A 16,490-nucleotide genomic window follows, 5' to 3' on the forward strand; every position below is an offset into this window, starting at 1 on the left:
TCAGTGCCTTCTCTCTTGGTTTTGTCATCAGCCCAGGCAGAGCTTTGTTGGTTTTGTCACCTCCTTGCAGATCTTTGAGGGGGAGAGTCTAGGCCCCCACACCCTTTGCTGGTGCAAGTAAGGTTGGTGCAAGTGAAGCTGCGGCCCCAGCTCTCTCTGCCTGAACGTTCTCTCTAGGCTCCCTGGTTTCTGGTCCTGTGGCTGGTGTGAGCGGGCTTCACTTGGGCCTGTTATTGTCTGCACCTCTTGTGTTGCAGGTTCCTGGCTTCTTCAGCTCCAGGTCTGGGATACACCAGGAAAAACCCATGGCTTACCCTGTGCCACTTCTCACCTCTGGGGTTCCCAATCAGTCTGCTTTCTTCTCATCTTTCAGTCTTTTTTTTTTCCTTTCTATATGCTGTATGGTTTTTAATTGAACTTAATATGAGGAATAGAGAGAATTACATCTTCATCTTCCCATGTGTGGAAATCCTAGTAATTCATTTTTGAGGAAAGAAAGTCGAGCTGAAAGGATCTGTCACTTTGAAGGATCCTTCTCATAAAGGATCCTCCCATAAAGGATCTTTCAAAGTGATGATGTCACAAATGACCACTGTCTTTCAGGATGTGTAAATATTTTAGTTTTGGCTTTCTGTGCATTATAATCTTTATTTGAGATTAAATCCTTCCTGGGCAGCAACTTTACAAATGTCCCTGAATTTTCTTCTACATTCTGTAAGATTTCAGTTTGAACTCATGGGCTCAAGAAAGTCTTCCTTGTACATTCTGGTTTTCAAGTGAAGACAGCAGTTTCAATTTGTACAGAAGTGATCATGACAGCACCATCAGACCCGAGGTCCCAGCAGGGTTATCTCTGAGCTCTCCTCTGTGCCCAACACATGACTTGACTCATATCAGATGCCAGACAGATGCTGATTGAATTAAATTTACAAATGCTGCTTCCTCACATCTGACGTTTGCCTTGAACCTCTCCATTCCTCTGCAAGGTTGGCAGTTTGCGTGATTATTATTTCCTCTTTAAAGAAGAGGAGATGGGGACTGAGGGGCTGAGGCTACTTGTCCAATGTCAGAATACCAAGTTCGGTGGCTGGATTAGGACCAACATCATCTGCTTTGACTTAAGGGGTCCAGAACTTGCCACCCCAAAATATGCAACAATAGCATATTGATTAGTTTGAGCTAAAAGAAATTGAAGGCCAGGCACAGTGGCTCATGCCAGTAATCCCGGAACTTTGGGAGGCTGGGGTCAGAGGATTTCTTGAGCCCAGGAGTTTGAGACCAGCCTGGGCAACATAGGGAGACCCCCATTTTTAGAAAAAAGTAAAAAGATTAGCTGGGTGTGGTGGAATGCGCCTGTGGTCCCAGATACTCAGGAGGCTGAGGTGGGAGGCTCACTTGAACCTGGGAGCTGGAGGCTGCAGTGAAAAAAAATTAAAACATTGAGAGCCAACACAAGAATGCTCTTTGCCTCCTCATAAAATACCTAAATTAATGTATTAGTTTCCTCTTTTTAAAGGAACTGACACTGATAAGGAAAAGGCTCATTAGTAAAGATCTTATACCAGGAGGAGAGTTACTCTAGACAGCCTCTACCCCAGAGCACCAGAGAAACTTTTTTTTCTGAGACAGGGTCTTTCTCTGTCCCCCAGGCTAGGGTGCAATGGCACCATCATGGCTCACTGCAGACTTGACCTCCCAGGCTCAAGTGATTCTCCTGTCTCAGCCTCCTGAGTAGCTGGGACCACAGGTGTAAACCACCATGCTCAGTTAATTTTTTAAAACTTTTTGTAGAGATGGAGTCTCACTATGTTGCCCAGGCTGGTTTTGAACTCCTGGGTTCAAGCAATCCTTCAGCCTTGACCTCCCAAAGTATTGAGCTAACAGGTATGAGCCACTGAGCCTGGCCCAGAGAGACTCTTACCTGCACAACTAGGCAACTTTATTCACCAGACAGTGCCTTCTTGCACCCTCCCAAAATTTGCCTTCAGCACCCCCAAGAAGCCAAGCCTCTATTCCCTTCTGTGGCCAGGATGCTGTATAGCCCCCATCGGCTGACCCTTCCCAGTCCCGATGGCCCCGGAATGTCCACCTGTGGGTTGTGCATGGTCACCCCTCCTGTCCCCACTGTCCCCCACCCCACCTCACACAGTCTGTGGCTGCTAAGTCATTCTGGACTTGAACCTCCTGAAGACCAGAGCATTCTGCTCAGCACAATCACAAGGAGGTCACAGCCACCAAAATTCCTGTCTTTGGAAGCATGGAGCAGCATCCACTCTCTGCCCCAATGTCACACCTTCTGAGGGAGATAAAACCAAAGGACATAATGAATCCCAAAGCAAAAAACAAAAGACAGTTCTCCCTAATACCCCCTCGCCACTCAGCCAAAACAACGAAACACCAACCAACCATTTAACCTTCACAAAATTCTGGCTCCTTGACAAAAAGAAAATGCATGGAACACTGCTCTATGAATAGAGAATCAGCAAAATTACAGATGGACCAGCAGGTGGGCAGGACGCTGGCTTCACTCTCAATCCCTGACATACACACTCCAGTATGGAGTGGAATTTAAGAGAGTCAAGTGCATCCTCATCTCTCATTTCCCGTTGGATCTCATTCTGCCAGGGGGAGTTTAAACAATTGCAACGTGCTTTCTCATACCCTTGTCTTAATGTACACCAATACTTTTATATAACTTCTGCTGCGTTGCATTAGCCAGAGACACACATGAACTTGTCCAACATTCGTTCTTATTTTAGTGTCAGTCTCTCGGGGAATGTGCCTTGGTCTGTGTAATAACAGAAAACACAGTCCCTAGATTTTCTGAAACAATAACAATTTCAAAATTCTTTTCTATTTTCCCTGAAGTACAGTTATACTTGTGAGATTGTGCCTTATTTAAACAAAGTGATATGAAACACTTTTTTTAATGATTAAAGAATAATATTTTAATTGCATAAAAATAAGAAAATTCAGTAAAGTATAAATAAGAACACCAAAACTATTCATAATCCATCATTAGAGGTAGCCATTAACATTTTGGAGTATTTTTCCAACATTTACACATATAATTGAGATCATACTCTGTATGCAATAATTTTGAATATAGCATTTAAAAGAGACTATTTTTTATAGAAGTTTAGATTTATATAAAAATTGAGCAGAAAGTACAAAGTTTCCTCATACCTCCTCTCTCCAGTTTTCCCTATTATTTATATCTTGTCTCAGTGCGGTGCACTTGTTACAATTCATGAGCCAATATTGGTAAATTATTATTAACTAAAGTCAATCGTTTAGAACAGTTAGAACTCAGTTTTGGGGCTGTAAATTATGTGGGTTTAGATAAATGTGTAATGACCTGTACCCACCATCACAGCATCACACAGAGTCTCACTGCTCTGAAAATCATCCGTGCTCCGTGGCTTCAGCCCTCTCTTCACCAGCCCTGGAAACCAGTGAGCTTTTTCCTGTCTCCATAGTTCTGCCATTTCTGGACTGTCCTGTAGCTGGAATCACACGGTGTGCAGCCTTTTCAGATTCAAAAGCCTTTTCAGATTACTTCTCTCACTTAGTAATCTGCATTTAAATTCTTCCACGTCTTTTCACGGCTTGAAAGTTCTTTTCTTTTTAGCCCTAAATCATATCCCGTTGTCTTGAGTGAAGGTTAAAGTTCTTCAACTTCCCTTAAAGGTATGAAAATGAATGGATGGGGTGACGTCTCAGGGGAGGGAGTAAATAGAAAACCCAGAACTGATTGATCCTGATGGCTGATTGACTGGCAGGAGTACCGGCGTCATCTCTGGTGCCCCGAACGGATCCCTACAAGCCCCCTGCCTTACGAGCGGGTACTTCCCCTGCCAGGAGGGACCGTGCTGCGTCCCCCTGGGGCTCTTGCGAGGATGATGGCAACCCCTCAAATAAAGTGAACAGCTCAATCGCCTCAGCAATGCTGCATTTATCAATAACAGCATCCTGGGCTGGGTGGGAGTCAGGCAGGGTCTGTCTTGTGAGCTCCTGGCACGAGAGCTGCATGATGTTCTGAGCCTGTGAGTCATTGAGTAGCTGGAAGGGGCTCCGGGGACCTTGTGAAATTTGTGTCTTTTTAAATGTAACTATGATTTAATAACTGATGGGGTGTAATAAATATTTAGTAGCACATTTTTCTGCAGATGGCGAGGGAGTAGGTCAGTCCCTGTCAACAAAACACAAGTTGTCTGATTTACTGAACTTCCTGGATGGTTTGGGTTTGTGTAGAACCAGCAACTGTTTGAAAAATGCTTAAAAAATAATGCAAAATCTTTCTCCAAAAATTACCCAATTACCAAATACCATAACTTATCTCTTTCTTCCCAGTGGACTAAGTGCTAAGCGTGGCTTCCATTTCCTAACATAAAGTGCCTTGCAATTAAGTATATATTCAGCTACTGCAGTTAGATTTTCATGTTGGTGGTGCAGAGCCCAGGGGAGAGGAGTTGATTAACTGTTGTGAAAACCAATTCCATTTATTTTATCTTCCAGTGAATTTTTAAAAGGAAGTTAATATGCTGACTTATCTTGGAACAATGTGTCATTATACTCCACACTTAAGACCTGGGTATTAGTTTTTCTATCTTTAGAGTGACCTAAATTGAAAAGCCGCTGCCATTCTCTCTTCTGATCTAGAGCTGTCTCTAAGTTTGTCTTACTTACTTGTAAAGACTGAGTATCACCTCATCACAACATTCTAGACACTGCCTACGAAGGTTCCGGAAGTTTGGTTCAGAAACCAAACCATCGTGGTTTGTTTCAGAAAGACTTGGGAAAAATGAGTCTTATTTTGAGAGATAAAATGTCCCAAAGTGAGATTTGAGAAAATAGATGTCTAATAGGGTCATTCATATCAACCTCGGAGACAAATGATATTTTTTGCTCGTTTCTTTTTTGTGGGCCAAGCTCAACTATGTTTCAACTGCAATTTATTTTATTAGACTTTCTTTTTATGTAACTCAGACTTAAGAGTGACTATATGGAGACTAGAGTAAATCGTGTTATGAATTACCCCACATCCTTCACTCTAAAATGCAGTTTGCTGCCAAAATTATGCTTCCAAAATGGTCACAGATAATTACTGTGTAGGGCCCAAGCACAAAACACCCTGTGGGGAGAATCTCAGATTTTCTGCACAGCTGTGCTTCCTGAGACCTGACATTTTCAGCAGAGCACCCTGGAGCACGCACACGAGTAAGACGCATTCCCGCCCCGGCTGGCACAGACTCGCTGGAGTTTGTGAGGTCTGCCTGAGGAGAAGGACCATATCTACAACCTAGTATCAGGATTTCAGGCTAGATTGCATCTTCCACTAAGTTTTTAAAATATAAGATTTTTTTAGAGAAGCAAAATGGGTAATATCGCAAATGTTCAAAAAGTTATATAAATACTATTGCATATGGATAACATAGGATGCTAGTGCTCATTAAAAACCTCATTATAGAAAATTGTGCCAGGTGCAGTGGCTCATGCCTGTAATCCCAGTGCTTTGGGAGGCTGAGGCAAGGGGATCCATTGAGCCTAGGAGCTGACACCAGCCGGGCAATATAGGGAGACTCTGTCTCTACAAAAATACAAAAATTAGGTGGGCATGGTGGCGCACGCCTGTAGTCCCAGCTACTCAGGAGGCTGAGGCAGGAGGATTGTTTGAGTCTGGGAGGTCGAGACTACAATGAGCTGTGCTGACGCCACTGCACTCCAGCCTGGATGTCAGAGTGAGATGCTATCTCTAAATAAATTTAAGAAAGGATGAATTGTATTTGCAACAAGCCATCGTGGTGAGAGCGAGGGATTCGGGTACCATGGAGCTCAACAGCTGGTTTTGAATGCACCAGAGCATTAAAGGAAGGAAATGACACGCTCAGGATTTTAAATTCCTGGATCAACTCTTGACCAGAGGCTCCTGTGACTGTCCTTAAAGAACATCTTCCTTCCCATCTGAAATGGATCCATTTTGATTGGAGCTAGCACGCTATATCTTTCTCTACCTCCATCTCCATATGCTGCAGCATAAATGCATTCCCTCACAAAATAAAATACATAGATTTTCTTTCTCTTTTAACTCAATTTCTTATGATTAAAAGAGGAAGAGCAAAGTACTGGCGCCGATGGAGCATGCATGGCTGAGCCAGATTTGGTCTTTTCCAAGCCCCACGTCCTACTGGAGGGCTCAAAGACAATTACAATGTAGAGTAACAAAGCAATGCATTGCAATGCCTGCATTTAAGATATCAGGGCAAGTCCTGAGGATATAAGGTACTTGAACATGAATCAACTGTCTAACACAGTAACTAGCAGAGTTTGAAAGGCCTCAACATTTGAAAATGCTCAGGGCCTCGTTTCCATGGATGAAGAAAATCTTTGCAGATTTGTTGTATCTTTTATTAATGTTAATTTAGCTAAGTAAATAGATTTATTTTCATTTACTTTCCAATTTTTATTTAAAATGACATGCCAGTGAATAAAATCTGGAGACCAATAAAGTATTTGTGCATATGCATGCATAATATACATAGAATGTGCAAAATAAAAATATTAAAGAATGAATTATGAACCTCATTATGTGGATAAAATGCACTTGAAGTGGACAATATTCCAAACATGAAAGAGAATTTTCATTAGGTAGAGTTCAGAAATTGTGACAAAGGTATATCTTAAATGTATTACTCTTCTTATGTAAGAACATTTGTTTAAATTATAAGAATGCCTAATGGGTTGAATTTCATATGTGTAGACAGATCCAAATTTTTCAAAATGAAAATTCAATATTCATGAGACTCAATCTAGAAAATACATTAGAAAAGGAAAATATATGGAAGTTATAGGAGTAAATTATAAAATCCTAGTCAGAACTGATAAATAAAACACAAAATATTTGCTCAATAAGCTCTCCAAGGCCCCTGTATGACTTAATTTCTTAGTGCCTTTGTTTCATTATCTGTGAAAGAGCTTCAAAAGTTGCATAAAGTCTCAAATTGGCTTGAAAAATTTAAGAGCTGTATTGATTTATTGGTCATTCTTTTGGCAAATACTTATCGAGTGCTTTACTACAAACACAGACGGTAGTTACAAACATGCCCCTAGCATGCAATTTTTTCCATGACCAAATTCACTTATTCATTCTTTTGCCAAGAAGCAAAGATTCCCACAAGGTTTGCACACTCCGTTAACCTTCCTTTCAAAGCCTTGCTGTCTCATGGCCAGCGATGAAAGACCAGTGCCCTAAAGCTCTGGTGCCACAGGCCAAGCACACCGTGCATATTTCTCCTGTAGCTCCCAGGAACTCAGGGCGCATATTTCTCCTGTAGCTCCCAGGAACTCAGGGCAATCGTTGTTCCCATCTCTAAGTGAAAGCAGGGCCGGGGGGCTAGTTCTTTCCCAAGATCTCAGCGACTGCCCAGAAGTGTCAGCCTTAGAATGTTCACCTGCTGCCGGCGTGTCATGAGGGAGAACTCCCAGGCCCTGGCTGGCTCCTGGGTGACTTTGGCACTGGTTTGACCCCACCTCCAGGGCAGCGGGCCTGACTCCCAGGTGACAGGCAGGTGGTGATGGAGGAGGCAGGTGGTGATGGAGGAGGCAGGTGGTGATGGAGGAGGCAGGTGGTGATGGAGGAGGCAGGTGCAGCTGTAACAAGGGCCGCCTCCCTTTGGAATCTGCCCAAAGACGCAAGCAGGATTCCCAGGAGGCACTGGCACTGCAGAAAAGTGATTGCAACAAGGACAGCCTTGAAGAAACAACCCTGACAACCTTTCGGGGAGACTCAGCCACTGTCTGAGAATTCGTGCATTTCTGTACGTGAATCACCTGTAAACGACAGGCTGTTTGCTCTGGAAAGCCCATAGGCCAGATTTCGCATTCCTCTGTAATGATCTGATGCCTCCTCTGTCAGTTGTCTGCAGTCCCAGCCATCCCCTACTGCCCCACAAACAGCTTCCCAGCCACCGAGGGGTGGAGTCTGAGGAATCTTATCTCAGACCCTTTGAGAACTCTCTCGCTTTGAGACTTGGGGCTGACCTTTCAGAAATGCAAAAGGAACACCAACATACGACTTCATTAAGCCAAGGCCACTGGGTACAGTTTCACGCTTTTACAGATATTTAACCTCTCTCAGTTCTGGAATTTTGTTAGCATTTGAACTTTTGATTCATCTGACTCCAAGTGTTATAACCCCCTTGGCAACTGTCTAGACAGGTGCTGCCTATGCAATGCAATATTTATTATTACAGATCTGTCAGATTACTGGTGGGACCATGTCAGGATCGCTAATGGTCGTGTGTGTGTGTGTATGACCCCTTCCAAATTCTAAGCTCTTCATGGGTAAAGACTAGGATTTCTCTTCCTCTAGTGTTTCACGTAGGACTAAATAATAAGAATGAAGGAGTGATGAATCAATATTTTCCATTCACTTCATTTCATCAATTCATTCTTTATTCAACATACACTTGTTGATGCCCAGCTCTGTGCCCGACAAGATGGTATCTGTGGAGACTGATCTGAAAAAGCATCCTTCGTGACAGGTGGAAGTTGGATGGGAACAACCCACCCAGCCAATTAGGTTCCTCAGTTGCATGACACCAAGGAGCTGCTGTCTGGGAAATGCACTTATTAGGAGAGGGACAAAGTGTGACTGAGCCGCAGGCTCACCTCAGCCAGTCAAAAGGACTTGGGCACTGCCTCATTCAAGCCACCTTGGAGCAGACGTGGCTACGCTCCCAGCAGCCCTGTACCCATCGGCCACTGAAGATCTCAGCTCTCGTCAGCCTTGCAAAGCTTGCTGCATCTGAGTCTTGGGCTCCCGGTCCACTGCTTAAAAAGTTACTATCAGCGGGGAGGAGCCAAGATGGCCCTGTTTGCAGACGACATCATTGTATATCTAGAAAACCCCAGTGTCTCAGCCCAAAATCTCCTTAAGCTGATAAGCAACTTCAGCAAAGTCTCAGGATACAAAATCAATGTACAAAAATCACAAGCATTCTTATACACCAACAACACACAAACAGAGAGCCAAATCATGAGTGAACTCCCATTCACAATTGCTACAAAGAGAATAAAATACCTAGGAATCCAACTTACAAGGGATGTGAAGGACCTCTTCAAGGAGAACTATAAACCACTGCTCAAGAAAATAAAAGAGGATATAAACAAATGGAAGAACATTCCATGCTCATGGGTAGGAAGAATCAATATCGTGAAAATGGCCATACTGCCCAAGGTAATTTACAGATTCAATGCCATCCCCATCAAGCTACCAATGACTTTCTTCACAGAATTGGAAAAAACTACTTTAAAGTTCATATGGAACCAAAAAAGAGCCCGCATCGCCAAGTCAGTCCTAAGCCAAAAGAACAAAGCTGGAGGCATCAAACTACCTGACTTCAAACTATACTACAAGGCTACAGTAACCAAAACAGCATGGTACTGGTACCAAAACAGAGATATAGATCAATGGAACAGAACAGAGCCCTCAGAAATAACGCCACATATCTACAACTATCTGATCTTTGACAAACCTGAGAAAAACAAGCAATGGGGAAAGGATTCCCTATTTAATAAATGGTGCTGGGAAAACTGGCTAGCCATATGTAGAAAGCTGAAACTGGATCCCTTCCTTACACCTTATACAAAAATCAATTCAAGATGGATTAAAGACTTAAACGTTAGACCTAAAACCATGAAAACCCTAGAAGAAAACCTAGGCATTACCATTCAGGACAAGGACTTCATGTCTAAAACACCAAAAGCAATGGCAACAAAAGACAAAATTGACAAATGGGATCTAATTAAACTAAAGAGCTTCTGCACAGACAAGGAAACTACCATCAGAGTGAACAGGCAACCTACAAAATGGGAGAAAATTTTCGCAACCTACTCATCTGACAAAGGGCTAATATCCAGAATCTACAATGAACTCAAACAAATTTACAAGAAAAAAAAAAACAACCCCATCAAAAAGTGGGCAAAGGATATGAACAGACACTTCTCAAAAGAAGACATTTATGCAGCCAAAAAACACATGAAAAAATGCTCATCATCACTGGCCATCAGAGAAATGCAAATCAAAACCACAATGAGATACCATCTCACACCAGTTAGAATGGCACTCATTAAAAAGTCAGGAAACAACAGGTGCTGGAGAGGATGTGGAGAAATAGGAACACTTTTACACTGTTGGTGGGACTGTAAACTAGTTCAACCATTGTGGAAGTCAGTGTGGCGATTCCTCAGGGATCTAGAACTAGAAATACCATTTGACACAGCCATCCCATTACTGGGTATATACCCAAAGGACTATAAATCATGCTGCTATAAAGACACATGCACATGTATGTTTATTGCGGCATTATTCACAATAGCAAAGACTTGGAACCAACCCAAATGTCCAACAATGATAGACCGGATTAAGAAAATGTGGCACATATACACCATGGAATACTATGCAGCCATAAAAAATGATGAGTTCATGTCCTTTGTAGGGACATGGATGAAATTGGAAATCATCATTCTCAGTAAACTATCGCAAGAACAAAAAACCAAACACCGCATATTCTCACTCATAGGTGGGAATTGAACAATGAGATCACATGGACACAGGAAGGGGAATATCACACTCTGGGGACTGTGGTGGGGTGGGGGGAGGGGGGAGGGGTAGCATTGGGAGATATACCTAATGCTAGATGACGAGTTAGTGGGTGCAGCGCACCAGCATGGCACATGTATACATATGTAACTAACCTGCAAATGTGCACATGTATCCTAAAACTTAAAGTATAATTAAAAAAAAAAAAAAAAGTTACTATCACACAAAGTCGAAAGTAGACAGTTCCTCTTGACCTGGAATTGTCCAAGTCAGCACCACAGCTGGTTAAGGCAGCCCCTCTCTCTTTCCTCTTCTTATTTTCTTGGCCTTAAGTCTGCTTAGGACTCCTGGAAAATCAGGTTAAGGGAGATCAGTTGTGTTCATCATTTTAATACAATGTTTATTGATCCACAGATGTGTGCCGATTGCTGGGATAAAGAGATAACTAAGATTAGTCTTCCTAAGCCCTGCTTTCCTCAGTCATAAACAGAACAATGATCAAAGCAATGGTCACAATAGTGCCTGGGGTGGCTGTCATCTCTACGAGGCCTGGGTGCACTGACCCCATTCCTGCAAAGGGAAGGCTCAGACAATGGCAGTGTTGATTACGGAGGTGATGGCTGCAGCTGCAGACAGCTATTTGGCAAATTCTATGAACTATCCCTGATCTGCCCAGGGGAGGCGTGTCTGACCCTTCACCATTGGAAATCAACTTAATGGACTGTCCTGGAAAGGCAGTCAGTCTAGTCTAAACAGGAAAGACAACATTCTTATTGCTTGGAGGTTTACTCCAGTGAGAATTGAGTGGAATGACAGAAAAAACACCCATTGCTAAGAGCTATCTGGTAAAAGCTCAGAGAGGACAGAAAATTGCATTTCATTTTCTGATAGAACAACTTGTTACAAATTTACAACCGTGTTTTCCGCCAATATTCTGCTTTCCTCTTTAATGAATACGCTGTGGTCTCATGCAGCATAGAGAACCTAGGGAAATTATCCTAATTAATTACTAAGTTACAATTTTCCAGATGATGTTGATTGCCGTTTTCTTGAAAATGTAGACGTTTGGGAACTGTTGGAGACACACACACATTCTCAGCCCATCACTCCGCCCTGTCACAGTACACGCCATGCCCAGCAATGTGCAAGAGAAGAAAGTCGGTTAAAAACACCCTGTACTTCTGGTAATTTTTTCTCTGTAATGATAAGTTATTAATAAGTATATTAAACTCAAGGGTACACCTTAAAGAAATTCCGTAACCTGAAAAGTGTAGTCACACGAGCTCACGAGTTTCTCTGTGTTCAAATGGTGTCTGAGGCACAGATCTTTGTAACGTTGCATTTTCACATTTGTGTGGCAGGACAAGCATGGGGCAAGAGGGACGCGTTAACTGAAAGTTGCTGAAGAGAGGCTCCTGTCGGCCAGGTGTGGGCGGCCGCTGTCCAGAGAGAAACTCCTGCCACGTGTGTGAGGCTGACCGAGCCCCGCACCCCCCATGCTCTCCTGGCTAAGCGGATTCAGGGCTGGCCAACAAACCCAGACAGGTACGGCCAGAGCACTGCTCCCAGGAATTTGGAGTTGATATCTGGGGACCACAACACGCACATCTGGGAACTGGAGCTGAAAAACAGATCAAGTCAGGGCTGGAGAGAGACAGAGAGAGAATAAGAGTGAGTGGGGAGAGGGAGGCAGAGACAGAGAAGGAGAGACAGACGGGGGCGCGGGGGACAGAGGCAGAGGGAGAGGAAGACAGAGAGGGACAGGGAGAGAGATAGAGACACTCAGAGAGATAGGGAAGCGGGAGAGAGAGGGACAAAGAGAGAGGAAGACAGAGAGAGGGAGAGGGAGAGAGACAGAGAGAGATGGGCAAGAGAGGGGGGAGGAAGAGACGGGGGGGAGAGAGAGAAAGAGAGAGGAAGACAGAGAGAGGGAGAGGGAGAGAGACAGAGAGAGATGGGCAAGAGAGGGGGGAGGAAGAGACGGGGGGGAGAGAGAGAGAAAGAGAGAGGGAGACAGAGAGAGAGAAGGAGAGGGAGACAGAGACACAGAGAGAAACAGAGAGAGAGAGAGAGAGAGAGAGAGAGACATTGGTTATATAAGCAAGCAAATATCCAGAAGGAAGAAAAACGATTCAGGACCAATGAAATAATTCTCGTTCCTACTTTGATTCTTTGTACCAGCCCACCCATGACTGTATGACAGTGCATATTATTCCAGTTTAGCTGGCTAGGAAACTGAGAATGAAAGAAGGCAGGAGTCCACTCAGGGCACAGGCGGTGGGGACCACACGATTCCAAGAGGCACGCCTTCATGAAGGGCTTCCGTAAAAAGTGGGAAGTACTCCGATTGCTGGGAGCATGTTCTAAGTCAGAATGTTCCTGGTGGTTCAGGGCAGCTCAGAGGATGCCTCCTCAGAGGGCTTCCCCCACCATGTCCAGAGCATCCCCGTTGCTCATGGCTCCACGCCTGCCTCACCGTTCTCAGCACTGATCACTCCCTGTCATCTACTACCTGCGTGTTTATCCATTTGGTCCTCATCTGACCCCACTGGGGAGTGCTGAGTGCTTGGTGCTCGGTCTATCCTCACTTCCCTCTGACTGCTGAGGGCTTGGTGCTTGGTCCATCCTCACTGCCCTCTGAGTGCTCAGTACTTGGTACTCAGTCTTTTCTCACTGCCCTCTGAGTGCTTGGTGCTCCATCTGTTCTCACTGCCCTCTGAGTGCTTGGTGCTCCATCTGTTCTCACTGCCCTCTGAGTGCATGGTACTTGGTCCATCCTCACTGCTGACTGCTGGGTGCTCGGTCTATCCTCACTGCCCTCTAAGTGGTCAGTACTTGGTGCTTGGTCCATCCTTACTGCCCTATGAGTGCTCAATGCTCAGTCTGTCCTCACTGTCCTCTGCGTGATTGGTGCTCAGTCCATCCTCACTGCCCTATGAGTGTTCACTACTCAGTGTTCCATCTGTCCTCACTGCCCTCTGAGTACTCAGTACTGAGTGCTCCATCTGTTCTCACTGCCCTCTGAGTGCTCAGTACTTGGTCCATCTCACTGCCCTCTGAGTGCTCGGTACTTGGTCCATTCTCACTGCCCTCTGAGTGCTGGGTGCTCGGTCTATCCTCACTGCCCTCTAAGTGGTCAGTACTTGGTGCTTGGTCCATCCTCACTGCCATATGAGTGCTCAATGCTCAGTCTGTCCTCACTGTCCTCTGAGTGATTGGTGCTCAGTCCATCCTCACTGCCCTATGCGTGCTCACTACTCAGTGTTCCATCTGTCCTCACTGCCCTCTGAGTGCTTGGTACTTGGTCCATCTCACTGCCCTCTGAGTGCTCGGTACTTGGTCCATCCTCACTACCCTCTGAGTGCTTGGTGTTTGGTCCATCCTCACCGCCCTCTGAGTGCTCAGTACTCTGTGTTCCATCTGTCCTCAGTGCCTTTTGAGTGCTCATACTTGGTCTGTCCTCACTGCCCTCTGAGTGCTTGGTGCTTGGTCCACCATCACTGCCCTCTGAGTGCTCAGTACTCGGTGCTTGGTCTGTCCTCACTGCCCTGTAAGTGCTCGGTGCTTGGTTTGTCCTCACTGCCCAGAGCAGTGCATGGCATAAGCTCAGTGGGTACATGCTAACTGAGTGAGTGACTGACAGAGCCTCCTCCCTCCCACCCCACTGTCTTTCAGAGACCTTGGGCAACATTACCAAATCCTCCAGGCCTCAGCTATGAAATGGGTGTGACTGAAACCTCTTTCCAGGCTGTGGTTGAGACTAACTGCGTTATCACACACAGCACGCTTGGAACAGCACCCAATGGATACTAACTATTAAAATTGTGCTTAAACCTGGTGTCATGGACTACACTGCTATGTGTAATCTTAATGCAAGAGTACACAGACTGAGAGCGCCACTTGAGACAAGGTCCCCCAAACGCCTGACCGAGTTGGAGATCAGTGGTGGAAATTTCAAAGGTAGAGGACACAGCTGCCGTCTTGGGAATGGTGGACTCCTCCCAGAAGACAATCATTTAACCGGAAAAAATGGTTTTAAACATCATTTAAAGTCTCTGAAATTATCCTAAGGGCATACACAGAATGAAAAACTATTTATTCAGGAAAATCCAGTAAATCTTAGTAACAACAGTGAGAGTCTGTGGCATTTGAGCCTCAGCCCTCCCTCCAAGCCCATCGAGAAAATGGAAGCTCTGCTCTCTACAGATGTGGAAAAGAAAATGGGGGCCCTACTCCCCCAGTGCCCAGTCTGGGGCTCTGGCCACCTGTGTTGCCCACCTCCCAGCCCCGTGTTAAAATGTTGAAAGCCAAATAAAGAGAAAGCCTTGAGAACAGAAAGGGCACGTGACCCATCGCGCACAAGGAGGCCCCGGTGAGACCCACCGCGCACGAGGAGGCCCCGGTGAGACCTGTCTCACACAAGGGGATTCTGTAGATCATCGTAAAAGACAGTATAACATATTTCTTCTTTCTTCTCAACTTATTTTTAAAATGCTTACATAAAAGAATATGTATATAATTACATTATTTGTATTATAACATATAGAAATGTAATACATTTGAAAATAGCAGCACAAAGAAGCCGGGTGGAACAAAGCTGTATTGGAGAGAAAGCAATGACATCAGATAGTAACCAGTATCCACAGGGGGAAGAAAAGAGAATCAGAAATGGTAAATAAGGAGATTAATATAACAAACTTTATAAACATATACTTGCTCTCCTTTCTTCTCTCAACTTCCTTAAAAGACTTAAGATTATATACAGTAGTAATTATAACAATATATTGTTGGGTTTGTAACATATACAGGGACAATATATTAAACAACAGCACAAAAAAGAAGTCTATGGAATGAAACTATGTTGTATGAAGTCTATGGAATTGAACTCATTCCACAGGAGTATGTTTCTGTATTTCACTGGTATTAGGCTAGTATAAATCTAAAATAAAATTTGATGTTAAGATGTACATTGTAAGCTCCAGAGCAACCACTAAGAAAATAAACAATACAGTAAAAATGTCATTTAAGGAATAAAAAATATTACATTATAAAATAGCCACTTAATATGAAAAAGCAATAAAAGAAAATGGAGGAATAATAAGGACATATACAAAACAAAAAGTGGGCCAGGCGTGGTGGCTCACACCTGTAATCCCAGCACTTTGGGAGGCCAAGGTGGGTGGATCACGAGGTCAGGAGTTCGAAACCAGCCTGATCAACATGGTGAAACCTCGTCTCTACTAAAAATACAAAAATTAGCCAGGCATGGTGGCGCACACCTGTAATCCCAGCTACTCAGGAGGCTGAGGCAGGAGAATCACTTGAATCCAGGAGGCAGAGGTTGTAGTGAGCCGAGATTGTGCCACTGCACTCCTGCCTGGGCAACAGAGTGAGACTCTGTCTCAAAAAATAAATAAATCAATAAAAAAGAAAACAAAAAGCATAATGTTAGATATAAACCTAATAATCAATAAAACTAATATTTAAATGTGAATCAATTGAACAAGTCAATCAAAAGGCAGAGATCATCAGACTGAATAAAGGGAAACCAGAAACCTGCTTATCAAGTGTGTGTCTCTGTGTGTGTCTGTACAGTATCTGCAATGTACACTGACCTCCTATAGAAAAAGTATTCATATTCTGTAGAAAATCCAGTGCAGCTTTTAAAAATATAAATCAGTTGAAAGTTAAAGAACAGAAAAACATACGTCATGCAAACAGCAACCATGACAGAGCTGGATAGGCTATACTAACATCAGAAAAAACAGACTTTAAAACAGAAAATGTTACTAAAGACAAACACTTTGTAATGATAAATGTTAACATAACAATTATAAACCCATATGCACCTAACAGTGGCACCCAAAAATATATAAAGCAAACTGGT

At 43.8% G+C, this 16,490-nt stretch overlaps 1 long non-coding RNA gene across 1 annotated transcript; it reads left to right on the forward strand.

The window, feature by feature from the left end:
• Window positions 1-10,793: 10,793 nt before the first annotated feature.
• Window positions 10,794-15,650, forward strand: LOC134810804 (uncharacterized). The gene is made up of 3 exons (XR_010159399.1): window positions 10,794-11,787; window positions 11,965-12,148; window positions 14,279-15,650. It is a non-coding gene; the product is annotated as an uncharacterized LOC134810804 (long non-coding RNA).
• Window positions 15,651-16,490: the final 840 nt, after the last annotated feature.

The sequence above is a fragment of the Pan troglodytes genome, chromosome 7, assembly GCF_028858775.2.
Source record: "Pan troglodytes isolate AG18354 chromosome 7, NHGRI_mPanTro3-v2.0_pri, whole genome shotgun sequence".
In the NCBI taxonomy this organism is placed as follows: Eukaryota; Metazoa; Chordata; class Mammalia; order Primates; family Hominidae; genus Pan; species Pan troglodytes.